At 49.3% G+C, this 11,890-nt stretch overlaps 1 pseudogene; it reads left to right on the top strand.

The window, feature by feature from the left end:
* LOC119095074 (glutamate receptor ionotropic, kainate 2-like) overlaps window positions 1-11,152 on the top strand; it is a 44,379-nt pseudogene extending 33,227 nt beyond the window's left edge.
* Window positions 11,153-11,890: the final 738 nt, after the last annotated feature.

An 11,890-nucleotide genomic window follows, 5' to 3' on the forward strand; every position in this document is an offset into this window, starting at 1 on the left:
TAAACGGAGATTCATATTCCCTTAGGGGGAAACGAAAAATGGATCACAATGAGATCAGAGCGGCTAGTCATACAGATAACCTGTCAGAGTGGCCTGCATGCATAGTGACTTTCCATGAAATGGATCTCTCGCTTCCATGATCATAGATGGGTGAAAAAGGATGCGAAAATTCTCACTCAGCTTAACGATGGTAAGCGTTGCCAATGTATCATGAGTCGAAGGTATCAAAAATCGCTTAATCGCTACAAATCACACGCAAGCGTTGTGACAAGTCGCGCCCTCTCTTGTAGCTGAGTCGGTGCTTTGGCGCCGGGCGAGTCTGTTGGGGTGGGTTTCGGAGCAGAACTAGACTAGTGCTGTTAAATATCGATTAGGCCGGATATTTATCGTAATTAATTACTTTGCGCAGCACTGCTTGTTACCGACTTTCGAAAAATCGCATCCATGTGGCGTTAGTCGAAATCAGCTATGCGGCCAACGACACCCGCAGCTGTTTCTTAACTGACGCTTCTTCGCGATACAGTTTCATTGCAGTGCTCATAGAGATGTTGCCGCCGTCAACAACGCTTGCCTCGAAGATCCAAATCTAATCTCAGCCTCAGCTTCGGCGCCGACAGCATGCAAAAACCCATCCCATCGCCCTGCGACCATTTCAGCGCCCTGCGGATCGTTTGCTGCGACTGGCAAAAACGCCGCGCCTTTCCACCGACGTGCTCGGCAGCCAACACCCAACCGAGGTCTTCCGGTGCTGCAGCTACGAGTTACGAGTTACGAAATGTGGGGAGTCGCTGATGGCGTAAGGCTGTGACGGTTGTAAAGCTGTAGCTGAGGCCGTTTGTTTATAAGGTGGAGAAGGGCTGGTGGAGAACGCGTAGAGAGGTCCTGACAAGGCTGGGAGGAAGCCTTGAGTTTTGATCAGGATGTTTGAGACCCCATGAGGTGAGCCAAGCACGCGGGTTCGAGTTTTAGTACCATGCAGTTCGTGAGGAGTTTGGAGTTGAAAAGGCCTCATGATGTTGGGGAAAACTGGCAAGCATTGACATTTCACTAGATTGCAATGTTAGCAGGAAACACGAAAAGATGTGAAAGAAAGTGCGGTGGTAGAGCTGGGACCGTTTTTAACACCACATTTTCAACAATAAGCTGATGGTCTCGGGATTTTACCGATCTGTTTATTCTTCTGCTGCTGATTTAAAGCTCGCCCAAATTATAAATCTGAAACACAGAATAGAACCAACAAATTTTCATGCTGTTGGACCCCACACAGGATTGACAGGGATATAACCATTGTATTTACATGTGCCCAACATCCCTCACAACATTTAGATGACGCCTTTGGTGATTGCTGCAGGAGGGTGTTCTCTCAGTGTGCGGCAATGCGCAAGCACCAGGTTTCTGCGTCACCGTTCTTAAAGGGAATGCTCCACATTTGAAGATATTGAGAGAAGCATGGGATATAATGAAAGAAGCTCACTTATAGCTATTGGTATACTGGTTTGAAGTAAAAATACTGCTCTAGACAACACGCTTTTTCTGCTTAGTAAATATGCTCTACAGCACGTCATTGCTTGACCACGTCTTTGTAGTGTGCTTGACATTAATTGAGAGCCAATTAGTCGCCGTTATAGCTGAAAATCGTCATCACGAACGCCAGATATGAACATCTCGACAACACACATTTTATCGTCCTTGATCGCCGCATGACCAATGGAATGACAGGATCTCCATGACGTTATGATCACGCTATGAGTGCCTGGGTGACCTTGAAATAGTCTCTTCGAAATAGCTCGCACACCTTCGCGAGATTTTAGCTCAGAAACTAGAGGGTGTTACGTCTTAAGAATGGCAGGGCCCTGAACTGCATCGAATGATCTTCAAATTCAAGTTTTTGCTTCTAGCTCAAGGAATTTGAGTTCAAAACTCCATACAAATGTAGAACACTCCCTTTAAATAAGAGCCACTAGTCCGCAGCAATTGCCTTGACGAACCTGAGTATCTGCGTCTAAAACCAGTGCCCTATCCATCTTAAAGGGAATGTTCCACATATTGAAGCAAGTTGTTAAGTGCATGTGCGAGAAACGCTATACAGATAGGTAAACCAGTAATGCTTGGCTTATTCCCCGCAGAAAAACCAGGAGAAAGGAGATACAGATGCATTGATATCTCAACTACATGCCTTTGTCGAAACCAATGTGAGAAGCAAAATCTAAATTTTGAATCACGGAAATGTCTAGTTTACTATTCATATTTGCTTCGACAAACGCATGTGGTGTGGTGCCGATCGTGTGCTGGTTAAAGTGTTCGTGTCAATCACTGCGCGTCTGAGAATCCAAACCCGAGAGTTACGGCTTGATTTCCCGCGGCGCTCGCATTTAGTGACGCCATGTAGCCTCAGCATCTGAGTGCGTCGCATGTCCTCAATGACGACGACGACGACGGCAAAGGCAGGTATCCAAAATATAAATACATCTATATCCCATTTATACCATTTTTACGAGGAACATGGCTTGCAGCACCATGCTATCTATATCAAAGTAAGCAAGATATATGATAGCATGCGCGCATTTATAACTACTGGATATTCGAAGTGGAATAGACTGTTATAGAGTATGTCTTTTCTCGGTTTAGAAAATCCTCCTCAAGACGTCATTGATTGAGTCATGGAACATTTGTGGGACTGTACTTCCTTGTAATACTTCAATCTCCCGAGAGGTGGCCGCAGTGTTCTCGGATGTGTGCTGAACTAAATATCGCTAGGCGCTCATGTTTTGGCCCTTTCTCGTAGTGTTCTTGTTTATTTACCGTGAGTTTGGTGTGTGTGCGTCTTCTTGTATTCGTATGCTCGAATATAGCGTTTTTCTTTAAATTATTTTATTACTAGTCTGATTCCTGTTCGAACTCGGAAGAATGTACGGCTACGATGTAGCGCAAGATGCAATTTGTGTTGGAAAGTGTCATTGCTACCACGCCCATAATTTTGATCCCATTTGTGGACGTTATATTCCCAAATCTTTCTCCCGATGGCCAGATACGAACGACTCAACAATTATATTTTACTTGACTTTGAACGCCGCGTTGCCAACGAAATGACGGGATTTGGATGACGTTATTATGTCGCCTAGTCTGCACGAGATAGTCTTGATCATCTTTGTGAACGCCTAGCTCAGAAACTAGAGTGTTTTAGGTGTTAGGAAGGACAGGGCTGTGAACTGCACCGAATTATCTTTAAGGTGGCTACTATAGCTTAAAACCCCATACAAATGTGGAACACTCTTTAGGAGGTAGCTAGTAGGAGGCCAGCGATTAAAAATTAAAATAAAAAGCGGATCAAAGCCCAGCCTTCCTGTTCATTGCAGGGCCCCAGGCGGGATCATGACATTTACGTCGGGCATTGGATGGCACTTGGACCGTGTCGTCACCCATCCCCCCTCCGGCGATCACGGGGAAGGTCGTGGGGGGGGGGGGGGGGTGCTGGGCTGCGCTGCGTGGGTCGTCCTGAGGCCTCCTGCTCTGTTGCAGAGAGTGCGGCGGACCTGGCCAAGCAGGATGACATCGAGTACGGCACGCTGGAGGGCGGCTCCACCATGACCTTCTTCAGGGTGAGGACCTTGACCTTGACCTTGGACATGACCTTCAGGGTGAGGACCTTGATCTTGGCCTTTATATGATCTTCTTCAGGGTGAAGACCTTGACCTTGACCTTTACATGACCTTCTTCAGGGTGAGGACCTTGACCTTGACCTTGACATGACCTTCTTTAGGCTGTGAGGATGTGGGAGTCGGGCTTAGAGCGCCGGTGCTGCCCCTCTCCCCCGCCACCGCCGTCACAGTGTACAGGCTTTGCATTCCGTGGCTTTGGCGCACGATTGCATCGTTGACAGCCGTGGAAGCCTGGTTTTGGACCGTCATTGACGTTCAGTTGTTATGATTTCATTACGGCCCAAGCTGTCAGAAGTGACAATGCCTTTGGTAATATTGATATAAGGTTTTGTTCTATATCCGTGCTCCCAACGCCGCTCACGATCAGAATGGCTAAAGCCCGATTGATTATTTCGTTAACAGAAAATCAACTCAGTGCTAGCTAGATTTAAGACAACGCCACAAGTTTATGTGCTAATGTTTAACCGTAAAGAGCTAGAGCTAGATTGAGAGCTAGCAACCAATGCGATGGCATCAGCAAATTTGTGGTCTTTCAGATGTGCATTAGCAATTCAAAAGCGAGGCCTTAAGTCTTGAGTTTTTTACATTTTGAGTTCAGGGATCTTATACTAAGCCGTTTACCTTCGGTATACCTAAAAGGTGTTGATTACATGACGTATTAGTGCAAGCATCATATTGACAGTACTCTCATCATGCTGTCAATATAACCAATGATTGCACTAAAACGTCGTTTGACCAGCGCGTCCGGGTATGTTAACAGATGACAACTTAGCATAAAAGCTCTGAACGCATGGCAAATGCGCATTTTTCTGAGATTTCCCTTGTGTCGAACCGCGTAATAACACAGCACCCTCTACAGGCAATGAACGCCACCGACATATTCGAGTTTACTCTGGTGCATCCCTACGCCGTGCAGGACTCAAAGATCGAGACGTACCAGAAGATGTGGAAGTTCATGGAAAGCCGCGCGCCCTCCGTATTCGTCTCCAACTACGACGAGGGCGTGCAGCGCGTGCTGAAGGGGAACTACGCCTTCCTCATGGAGTCCACCATATTGGACTACATCGTGCAGAGAAACTGCAACCTGACCCAGGTGGGCGGCCTGCTCGACTCCAAGGGGTACGGCATCGCCACGCCTGTAGGTGAGCCTGATCCCTTCGTCGTAGCAGTCTGCCGGCTGCTGGCTCGGACCCGGTAGCGCTTATTCCATTCGTTGCGTTCACTGTGACCAAAAACGTTTTGAAACCCACTGCTACTTAACTGGTATTGTAAATTCAATAGTTAATGACGCACGTGCATATCTAGGGATGTCTTTTGAAGCACCGTAGACCGCAACGGGGGTGCCCAGTTGAAGTCATCACAGAAAAGATCACACACTCATACTTTATTGTTTAATATCCATCATTCGCACACTTTCGTGGTTCCCGGCGGCGGGCCGAGATTAGCTCCACAAAAGCCGTCAGATTTGATAAATGTGACATTGTTCAACCCTCATAGGACATCATTAGTACCTTGCCTGTATGTCAAGCGGCCATGAGTCATGCATTTTGTGGACACGGCAGATAACTCATCATTTTGCGGATACGGCAGATAACCCCATCATTTTGTGGACACGGCAGATAACCCCATCATTTTGTGGACACGGCAGAAAATCCCATCATTTTGTGGATACGGCAGATAACCCCATCGTTTTGTGGACACGGCAGACACACGCATCATGTTGTGGATACGACAGATAACCCCGTCATTCTGTGGACACGGCAGATAACCCCATCATTGATATATTAAGCTTGCCTCAATACTAAACGACTCATGGGGACTGACTGGGACTGCTTGGACTCGGCGGCTCCCACCATACATTCTGCTCACTCATGTGCATGGATCGGGCGTTTGGCTCAGCGATACGAGTGATTAATATCAATCGCTTTAGGCATTTCATATGATGACTTCGTTATCTAGATGACGACCTGGTCATTTCAGTAATTGACGCGATATTAGGGAGGGCACCGAATTCGGAGCTAACACCATTGGCTTTGTGTCCTGGGATGCATACATTGCTGGGACTCATCGGTATTAAAAGATAGGATGGCATCTGCTGAGAGGTGTTTAACCCGGCACACCGAGGCCGTATCGTACCATCCAACGGCATGGTTCCGCCCCTTCTCTCTTCTGTTCGTCCCAAAGCACCGTTTACGAAACTCATGTGGGAACGTCTCACGCTCTGACCACGTTCACTGCCCCCTCCCCCTCCTCTTTTCTCTGTAGGATCGCCGTGGAGGGACAAGATCTCGCTGGCGATCCTGGACCTGCAGGAGAAGGGGTGATCCAGATGCTGTACAACAAGTGGTGGAAGGACACGGGCGACGTCTGCAGCCGTGACGAGAAGAAAAAGGACTCCAAAGCTAGCCCCCTCGGGATCGCGAACATCGGTGAGAGGCCTGCGAGAGATGGGCTGTTCTTGGCTCCAAGTGAGGGAACTCCACGCAGCCTGCGAGCGAGCTCGCCGGCTGCAGTAGCATCACGAGCGGAAGCAGGAACAACACTTTGTTCAGTCCGCCAAAGTGAAGCAGCGATATTTAGTCATTTGTGATAGGCACTAAAGGGAGTGTTCTACATTTAAATGAGGTTTTGAACTGAAAAAGGCATCCTGAGGGCCTTCATTGCTGTTCACAATCCTGTCCTCGTAAAGATGTAAGCAGCACTAATTTCTGCGCTACACGCCCGCGAAAATGGGAAAAGGCACATAAGGGAGAGTACTTCAAAGCCACCTTGGCATCCATCATGTCGTAATAATGTCATTCCAATTCTGCCATTCCATAAGCCATGCAGCGATGAAGGCCAATAAAACTTAATGGTCGGGGAGCTCGTATCTAGCGTTCGTGAGCGCGATTTCAAGATATAACGGCCGCCAATTGGCTCTTAATCAATGCTGTACAGGGTACGATGACGTAAGCAAACCATGACGCATTGAGGATCTCGTGGACTAAGCAGATTTGTGCCGTCTAGAGCAGTCTTTCCCACTAAAAAAGCATGCCAACAAATTACCTAAGTTGTTCAGTGCATGAGCGAGGAAAATTATTCACACAGATAAGACATTAGCATTGGCCTCACTCTTTGGATAAAAGCCAGGAGAATGGGGATGTAGCAAGATTGATATTTCGGCAACATGCCTTTGCCAACATGCAACAAACAACAGCAGGAGATAAGACTTCTGCTACTGTTTCGATGAAGGCATACTGCCGAAATATCAGCCCAACTATATCTCCTTTCTGCTGGTTTTTATCCGAGGAATGAGGCTTATACTACTGTCTTGGAATGCCAAAACTTATAAGTTAGTTTGTTTCATCAAATCTGATGCTTGCCTCAATAAATTCAATTGTGAAACATGCCCTTAAGATTTTTGAATGACGAACATTATTTGAACCGGACCTCGTTTTCGTTCGTGGAACCGGTGGAAGCCTATCGGTGATTTTATGGATATATGGCTTTTTGGCCATTGCCAAGTGGCAATGAATCGGCCTTTGGCCCTCTGCCAGCCGCAACTACTCCCATAAACAAACCACGGTAGCGAAGCGAGCCCCTGTCACGGGCCTCCGCCACCGCCCGGTTACGACCGAGCGCCGCCGCCCACCGCTGCCAACTGTGAATCTCTGGGCGGTTCTTCCGCCCGCCAAAACCGGCTGGACCTGCCGAACGCGCCCGAGGGGGGGGGGGGCTGACTGTCCACGCGGCCGTCCGCGGACCGGACTAGTAGCCGTTTGTTGGACGATGCCGCGACCTGATCGCCCGCGATAACGTGTTTATGGGTGCCGGCCGTTTTCGTGACTTGTCCATGCTGGAGACGACGCGATTGTTAGAGAACGCGGTGGGAGAGGCGGGAGTGGGGAGACAGGGACTCCGCAGGCAGGATAATCTGAAAATTTTAGAATTTTTACCGTGTTGCATGGAAGTCAAACGCAAAATAACACCCGTCCCCCCCCCCCCCAATTATCCACCCCTGGACACGCCCCTGATGGTGAGCTGTCGCTTCGGGAGATATTATCGGCGCTGAAGACGAATCTAGCGACGTCGTTTGGCTTTTCTGCAGGAATGACAGCCGTCTTGACGACAGCAGGTGGTCGTTTAATGGCGTGATTCCCTGCTTAATGGCGTGATTCCCTGCCCATGTTTACGTCGCAATGCGAATCAGAGCCGGGCTTGACCGTTGTTGGATTGGATATGGATACCGCTGCGTGTGTGGAATGTTTTTGATGATCTATTGACCAGCTCTTTTTATGATTCATTAAACAAGCCGTGTGGGTTTAACCGGCTCTACGAGATCCGGTGGCGGGCAGCAGGACGTGAACAGTGCACAGATATGCACCATCGTTAACAATTATTGCAAACAATATTGCAAACGATTTCCGATCAGGTCGTCACTTGGAAATAGTAATAAGGATGTTGCTGGAGTACGAAAGTGTGGCGACATACCAGCAACCTACTCCGTAACGGTGGGCATGGGACTGGAGAAGATGAAATGTGAGGAGAAAGTGCGTCAGTAAACTGGTGACAAGCATTTTGTTTGTCATGGCTGTGACTGCGAAATAACGTGTAGTGGCTTGCTCTTCCAGCCTCTGATATGGAGCTAAGTTTGAAGTGCTTTTTATTGATGAAATATCGCTACTGTGTAGTTGATGTCAAATGCATTCAGTTGGTGGTTCATTTTTTTCGAGACATCGTCACTCTTGTGACAAATAACCCTTCATTGCACATTGCTGCACCATCCGTCGCTTGGTATTCGCGTTGTATGAAATATTTGTTTCAAGTGGTTTGTCATCATTAACTGAAACTGGCTGGTACATCACATCGCCCTGTGTTATTGATCGTCTTGCACAGGCGGCGTTACAAATAACCGCCCGCGGATCAGCCCGTTTTCAAAGATGTCAGAGACCATTGCCCACTGCCTTCCCTTTCGGGAAAGTGTTGTCTCTTGTGGCACGTAACTTCGGAGACCACTTGTCTGCTTCTCCGAGTTGTCAAGGCGTAGTTCAGTGAGCTGTTGTCTCTATCCCCAGGTGGGGTGTTTGTGGTTCTTCTCTGTGGACTATCCCTGGCCATCATCGTCTCCATGTTGGAGTTCTGCTGGAACTCCAAGAAAAACGCTCAAACTGACCGGGTAGGAGGTGGAAGCCTGACTGGTGACACGGCATGACAGCTGCTTGTCAGCAAAGATGACGCTCTGGTGTCACGGCATGACAGCTGCTTGTCGGCAAACATGGCACTCTGGTGTCACGTGCGTCTACGATAGAACGCTGCAGCACTTGTCCTATGGTATTTGTGAACTTGGCCGGTTTCTTGCGTTTTGAATGGTTTTAAGACATAGGCATTCGATATACCTGCTCTTTGTCTTTTGCCTTACAGTTCAAACTCCTAAACAGCATGGACTGCATCGCTGTTTATGTGTTTTCGTTAGACGTTGACTGAGGGTATCGTATGCGCATGCTTTTCGTGGTACATACTACCTTTCGTCATAAAATCAGGCTGAGGTGACTGACTTCCCTTCGGGCATGTGCGCACCAAAGGACGGACGTGCGTCGTGCGCATCTGGGAGGATGTCCTGCATGTCCCACGCGTCCCGGATGTCCCACGTGCCCCGGATGAGCCAAAACGAGCAGGAGCTGGACTCGCAGCTGGAAACTGTGAGCGAGCCCACCTCCGTTTGTGTTCCGTAAGATTGTGAACTTCCCATGCTTCGCTGTAGAAAGTTCTTCACACTCTCGATGAGCACATTATTACAAGAGTGTTGCTGGAGGAGCAGGCTTTTTCAGAACTCAACAATGTTAAGTTCATAAGTGCGCTATCAATATTTTGGATACGGGAAAATATCATTCAATGTGTACATGCTCAAGAGGATACAAATGCTGCAAATCCGCGAAGCGCGAAAGGAAAGACTGTAATTCAGCTTAAGTTTGAAGAACAGGCGTCGATGAAAAATTGCGTGTGAACAAATCTTTGAACTCGGTGCAGTATAAACCACGTTGATTAATAAAAATGCCTAAGGCCTATCGCTTAAGGTTTTCTGTTATCTTGATCACTTTAACTGAAAACGCAATTTGTCTAATTGTTTTACCTGTCGATTTTATCAGGTTTTGTCTAAGCTGTCAGTCATTTGTCCAAACTTTGCGCTCCAGCGTCGCTGGCTGTCCGCTCATCGCGGAAGCAGTATTGTTAGTTAGCTTCATTGTCCGCCTGGCTTAATTTCACCACCATCAGCAGCAATATCCTTGTTGCAGTTGCACGATGTGCGCGCTGACCGCTGCATGCTAGATGCGCAACCATATCTTTGAGTCTTTTCCCCATGACTGAACGTGGGTTTGCACCAGTCAAGCGTATCTAAACCATCCTGCATGGCTCAATAACAGCAGCCGGGCCCTGTGTTTCAAAACTATTTGCACCAGATTGCCAGTCAGCTGCACCGCACCCAGCGCGCCAGCTTCCTGCAGTGTTTGTCTATCAGCAGGACAACCCACTCGAGTATGTGGCCTGGTCCTCTAGGTGTATGCTCCAACTTTTGCTGCTAGCCGCGGGCTCGAAACTCGTCGACAGACCCGCTAAAAGGCTGGCCATCAGATCTCTCACGGATGGCAAGCTCTTGACCAGTCCGTGTTCCGGACTCCCGTGATATGTCATGCTTGTCAGCCCTCTACCCTCCAACTGATAGCAAGATCTTGATCAGTCCGTGTCCCGGACTCCCGTGATGTCATGCTTGTCAGCCCTCTACCCTCCAACTGATAGCAAGACTCTTGACCAGTCCGTTTCCGGACCCCCGTGATGTCATGCTTGTCAGCTCTCAAACCTCTCACCGATAGCAAGCTTTTGACCAGTCCGTGTTCTGGACCCCCGTGATATGTCATGCTTGTCAGCCCTCAGACCTCTCACGGATAGCAAGCTCTTCACCAGTCTGTGTTCCGGACTCCCGTCATATGTCATGCTTGTCAGCTCTCAGACCTCTCACCGATAGCAAGCTCTTGACCAGTCCGTGTTCCGGACTCCCGTGATATGTCATGCTTGTCAGCCCTTAAACCTCTCTCCGATAGCAATCTCTTGACCAGTCCGTGTTCCGGACTCCCGTGGTGTCATGCTTGTCAGCTCTCAGGCCTCTCACCGAAAGCAAGCTCTTGACCAGTCCGTGTTCCGGACTCCTGTGATGTCATGCTTGTGGGCTCTCAGGCCTCTCACCGATAGCGAACTCTGATTCGGTGACGTGTTTGCAGCAATCCCTCTGCAGTGAGATGGCGAACGAGCTAAGGTTCGCCGTGCGGTGCCACGCACCGCCGCGGCGGCCGGCGCTGCGGCGCTCCTGCTCGCGCTGCCAGAACGCTGGCGCCACCTACGTGCCGCCGCCGCCGCGCGCGCCACCCAACGGCTGTGACATGAGCGCCGCGCGCTTCTTCGAAAATGGCGCCTCCATGCAGCGGGGCTCGTTTGGCTACGAGGTCAATGACTTTTCGTGATGCGGGAGTGGATATTTGGGGGGTGGGGGAGGGCGGTGAGCGATGGTGAGATTGTGAGGTTTGGTATGTGTTTGGGCGTTCGGTTGATTGGTGGGCTGGCTGGAAACGAGATCGCTAAGAAATGCGAAAGAAGAGGCAGCGTGAAGCGATGCTGGAACGTCTATTGGAATGTGAAACGCTTGGCTGCGAGTTTGGCACACCGGTAATTTACGGCATCCCCTCGGCATCTTTCCACACCCAGAAATTGGCGGGCACTAATTCCTGTGCGGAGTGGCTACCATAAGATATTGTATCATGTTCCCTGCATAGATCCACGCATAGCCGTGAGGTTAGCCCTACTGAAGACCCGTGGATTCTCTCACAGTGGCGGAACGCATTGGTTGTGTTCTGTGTGATCTAGACTGGGTATTACGATAGCCACAGTCTAGTCGAGTTCACAGTCCACGCCGCTAGCTACTGATATGGATAGTTAACTGTATGAGCTTGTCATTCTAGCCTGGACAGACATTGAACCACCGGGACTTCTTCGTCGTCTGGCTGTCTATTCGCTACTGAATCCGGACTCGCGGGTACAATCTCGTGAGCCCAAAGTGGCGCTGCGTGGGGGACGTCTTCGTGAGGCCTGCCCCCCCCCCCCCCCCCCCCTGCTGTCAAATGTTCGTACTGTGACCGTCCGCAGGTGCCGTGCGCCGTCTCTGTCCGCGACTAGTACGCTAACCTGGGGCTGGAGGTGACTCT

The sequence above is a fragment of the Pollicipes pollicipes genome, unplaced genomic scaffold (assembly GCF_011947565.3).
Source record: "Pollicipes pollicipes isolate AB1234 unplaced genomic scaffold, Ppol_2.1 Scaffold_4219;HRSCAF=4965_pilon_pilon_pilon, whole genome shotgun sequence".
Classification (NCBI taxonomy): Eukaryota; Metazoa; Arthropoda; class Thecostraca; order Pollicipedomorpha; family Pollicipedidae; genus Pollicipes; species Pollicipes pollicipes.